The following is a 5,410-nucleotide window of genomic DNA, read 5'->3' on the forward strand; positions in this document are numbered from 1 at the left end:
TGCTAGCGCTACTGCCACAGAGGCCACACAAAACGTGGTGCCCCAGCATTGCACGGGCCTGCGGGTTTCAAACGACCATAACCAGCACGTGGCCAGAAGCGAATCGAGACTCACTTAACACATTGCGGGCTATGTTGCGCGGGAGTATATTGTCAATTCCAGCACAAAATGCCAAGAATGCATAAAGCTGCTTACTATGACGCCACCAGGCGAAAGTTTTCATGCCCGGCTAACAAACTTCTGTGACCGAGGAGGCCTCCTTTATCCCTCCAGTCAGCTGTACGGCTTCGTGAAAAAGCTAGAGGATCTTTTCACAGAATGCTTCTGTCAGAGTGAGCCACACTCTGACAGCGTTATGGACATGCTGGCAGTTGTTAAGAGTAAGCTTCCCCTCGAAGTTGGCTGCAATGTGCACACTCTTAGCCTCACAGCTAAAATAATTAGTTTTTACATTGTCACACGTCTGCATTTTTATGTGAAAGAAATTAACTGTGACAAGGCAGGGAAGCGGCAGAGGACCAAGCTGCTGAAGTTGAACCATTGCTTATGAGTTGAAGTGCATGAAACAATGGCTTGCTGTACTTGCAAATAAAAGCTTTGTGTCAGCAACAGCCCTGATATTTTCATTTTGCTTACCCTTATATAGCTGTACATAAGCACAGGCCTGAGCCTAATTGTCAAGTGAACTAGTTTTCACTTTTTGTTCAGGCCTCCCTCCATTTCTTTATGGAAAACATCAACCTGATTTGACTTAAGAAATGTGTGCCAGCGTAATGATGGTTAATAATAAACGCAGAAGGCTACTGTGAAGCAAGGAACAACTAAAGTGCAACAATGAAATATTTAAGCCATATATACAAATTCAGTTTGGCTAAGCAAAGGCACAAACCTGGTTAGCATGCCTGATGGGTTTCTTTTTTTTTTTTTTTTTTGGCCCAGCTGGGTAGTATGTGCGCAGTGTTTTCTGTCTGACAAAATTTTACATTAGGTCGACACGGCATGAAATCGTATATTTGGTCACCGTCCCTTTCATTCAAAATTTTCTTTCAATTTTTTTTTTTTTACGATTGCCCGATAATTCGGAAAATTTGAAGGCCCCTTCCACATAAGCCCAAGAGTAGCCGTCTTCCTTTTCCACAAGGTACTATTATGGCAAATATCATGTGGCCTAAACAAATATAGTGCTTGCTAAAGATATGTAAGGACTGTCAAGTATGCCAAAATTAAAAACAAATAAGAGTGTGAACTGCTTCGAACTGAAACCGTCAGAAACGCAAGGAAAATCAAAGCTTCTGCAAGCAAAGCTTCCATTGAAGTTGCCAGTGGCGCCACCTCTTGGATGCGACGCTGACTGCGTCAGAGTAGCGGCAGAGTAAGCCCACTGCCCCCTTCTAGTACACTGTAACCGAGGCGCGGGAAGGCACGCATCCGAAATGAGCGCATCGCCAGCCTCGGGTATCGCGCGTTGTCTGCGAGCGTCATGGAATATACGTCTTTATCCATGAAATCAACGTTTTATCAGCCCACATCACTACTCCTGTGAGATTTTACGGGCCCAGTTCGCATTGCGTCAATAGATTCAAACGCGTTTTTTTTTTTTTTTTTTTTTTTTTTTTTTTTTTTTTTTTTTTTTTTGTCCTCCGGATCAGGATCATAGGGGCTGGGGGCTCTGGAATAATTTCGACCACTTCGGGTTCTTTAACGCGCACTCACACCTTACGGCACACAGGTGCCTTGCATTTCGACTCCCTCAAAATGCCACCGTCGTCGTCGAGGTCAGCAGTAATCACCCTATGCGTGCTGTACGTACGACCTGTAAACTGCAGTCATTACCCGATTACTTCTCGACGTACAAACCACTTTGTGCCAGCGTTTGAAGACGTGTAGCATGTCCTTTCGACGCTCAAATGAGCAATTTACTATGATTTCAGACAGCAACAGATCTGGTCATAAAATAGTTTATTTAAGTGAGGAAAACAACTATGGTAAAATTTGATCTACAACACGCAATATTTCGGTGCTTTTAGTTTATTCTCAGTGCCCTGCTGAATGACACCTTTAAGCAAAAAATGAATCCTTGTTACGCAATAAAAACGTACAACTGATGCTGTCAGGGCAGCAGAATGCTCTAGGCAACCAATTTTTGGCACATCACCAATTGATCAACTGCATAAACTTTGCCAAGCTTTGGCATGCAATTAAACGAGTGAGTTTGTTTTCAATAAGGGCATTAATTGACCAGCTTGTAGAATGGTTCTGATAGACTGGTAGATATAAAAGGCCCCCAAGGTCCCTTCTGTTTGTTCTTTAGATTCCACAAAGGTTTCGTTGTGAAGCTGCCCAGCCAAGTAGATGCTACAGCTGGGCCAGCTGGGCCGCGATTTTGTAGCGATGTCTTATGACTTATTTTGGAATAGTCTTATCATCCACCGCTCACGGCCGGCTGATCCCGTTGATAACGCGAGCGGACCGTCGCTCTGACCACTGACAAAGCGCGATAAGCGCGAAAAGGCATTATTACTTTAAAGTCATCGCTACAAAATAGCGGCCCTGGCAAGTCCTTCTCCAATGAAGAACACTACCATTTTGGTTAACACAACAGGCGCAGCATTTCGTTCAATGCAAACTCTGCAGTCCAGTAACGAACGATGTTTTGTTTAAACTTTTGCAGTGACCACAGTTCCAAAGGTCGCTTAAGCTCGATAATGAACAATTCTTCTGCGACTGGACTGGGCATTCCATCCCGCTGTATATTTACAGCCTCCACGTCTGCCGGTGGGCATGTATTCCCCCGTCTTGTCAATAGACAAGCGCCGCTTCTCTTGTAAGATAATAATAATAATAATACTTTATTCGTACTCAGAGAGTCGAATATGTAGTCCAGGCATACAGGGTCATAGTAGGCGGAACTGCCTATACCGGAGTGGTTTGCGTGCCGAACCTGGGACCCGTGGAGCGTGTGAGACATCTCTTCTTTTTCTTTCTTTCGTCAGAGTCCTTCTAATGTAGTTTGGCAAGTTCGGAAGTACTGTGGGCACGGCATCTTCTGAGAGGGCAGGAATGTGACATGGTATCAAGACTGCAGTTCCATTAATAAAGTCACGAACGACAGACCTAAGGAAACAGAGAAAAAAAAAAGAAGAAGAAAAGGCAGTGGTGATCAGATTGAGCTAGCGAGCGTGAAAGGCCTAGTGAATAATACTAGGATGGCAATTGGCAATGCCACGACGACGCTGTGCAACACGCTATGTATCGCGAGAAACACCACAAAACAGGCGACGAGACCAAAACTGCCCAGTGAACCACAAATATCCATTGGATGTACCACAAAAGACCAAATATCCAAGACATTTAACGACGTCCAGTTTACATCTATAGTATGTTCGACTAGTACGTGGCAGTCAAGGGTCATCCAGAGGACGTCGAATGTCCTTATGATTTGGACATCTCTTGCACACTCAAAGCTCTCGTGCATTGATCGTACATTGTGCGTTACGAGTAGATGCACGCACTATGCCGCAGAAATACAAGCAAATTGTCTCTAATGCCTAACAATGGGAAGCTAGGAGAGCAAAAGCATTAAATTAATTATTTTTCAATTTAGCACGACCTTTACACGCACTGCTGGAGGTCTAGTAACGTTGCTGCCGGACACCGCGCGCAAAAGCCGATACTTTCGCCATTTTTTCGCTATGGTTTCGGTCTCGGTTACGTCATTTTCTTTCTCATACAAATATGCATTATTTTTCAGTTATATCTATTAGTACATTGTTGAAAATACGTAACCTTTAACTTGCTTATGTATTACGACAGTTTATAAAGAAAAAAAGAAGCTTGAACTCGCAATAGTTTTGACTTCGCATCGCCACTGATATCAATTCAACAACACGCGCCTCGATGCAAGTGCGCAGCAATGTTCCGGGCGCGAGCAGCGTGTGCTTTATTTGTGTCTTTTCGACTTTTGTGCGGTTGACCATGTCCCAAGTACGTATATACTAGGCAGAACTGAACAGTTAATTGCGTGCTGAAATTTAGAGCTGTGCTTCTGAATGCTATTTGTGTTACGTTTGTTCGCCTTGCGGAGCGCTTACGGGAATGTTCTGGAGGCAATGTTTTGATGGTTAATTTTCGCATATGTTTGTATTGCTTGGTTTCCAGCGTTCTTCTTCAAGTGTCAGGGATATTTCTCATTTGCAATGCCTATCTGTTAGCAGCATTATGTTATTGGCACTTTTGTGATCTGAGAAGCTGCCTGACCAAGTTGCCTATGAAGATGAACATTCCATCTCTGGATTCTGCTTGCGTGGAATTTATTTTACCATATATTTTTCAATGCAGCTAGAAAGTATTGGCTTTCTATCTTGAATCCGGTGGCCCCAGAAGCAGGTGCTGGCAAGCAGGCCATGCACTTTTGGTCATTAATTATTATGTGATACCTCTTACAATCAGTTTTATTCTTTTTAATTATAATTGTGGCACTGTGCCTACTAGTCATTTTGTGCCTACTCGTTACTTGTGTTTTAATAAAGTTTAATTTTCAAGAATCTGTTTTTGATTACGTTTTTTTTTTAGATCCGCGTTTAACCTGTTTGTATATAGCGAGAACATGTAATGCATAATTTCATACATGTGCGTGGCTGGGGGCCGATACTTTTTGTAATAAAGCTTTATCAGTTGTATAAATAAAAAAGTAACATTGGTATGACATTGTGAGTTTCACTGGTGTGCTTTACCTAGTGCTTACTAAACTCACTATTTTTCATTTATCCATTGCAGGATTTGTAATGATGCATAATGATCAAAATGCGGATTTACGGTTTTCTTAGCACAGTTTTCGCATTTTGATGAGCGCTAGAACTATATATAAAAGTTGACAGTCACTTTAGCGAACACTGAAGAGGATGAAGGCAGAAGCCTGCGCACTCACGAAGCATTAATTAAATTATTTGTCATTCGCATGCGTTGTTACTTCTATTGTTTTCTCCTACCAAAGTTGTGGGCTCGAGTGCCTTAATTACCTGTGCCTTAATTAACTTCGTCATAATTAACACCAATGGTTGCGGGCTCTACTCCCACCAAAGGTCGAGGGTTTGAGTGCCTTAATTGTATCTTAATTAACTTTGTCTTAATTAACACCAAAAGTCGTGGGTTCGACTTCCACCAATGTTCGAGAGTTCGAGTGCGTTAATTAACTCTGCCGTAATTAACTTGCCTTAAGTAACTTCGCTCTAATGAACACCCAAGGTAGTGGGTTCGACTCTACCTTCACCATGTCAATTGGAATACAACTTGGAGATAATTTGGAGATGTGGCCGGTTCGCCCATATCTCCAAGTGGTTTCGACTCCCAACAAAGGCCGTGGGTTAGAGTGCCTCAATTAACTCTATCTTAATGAACTGTACCTTAATTC

Source organism: Dermacentor silvarum, chromosome 4, assembly GCF_013339745.2.
Source record: "Dermacentor silvarum isolate Dsil-2018 chromosome 4, BIME_Dsil_1.4, whole genome shotgun sequence".
In the NCBI taxonomy this organism is placed as follows: Eukaryota; Metazoa; Arthropoda; class Arachnida; order Ixodida; family Ixodidae; genus Dermacentor; species Dermacentor silvarum.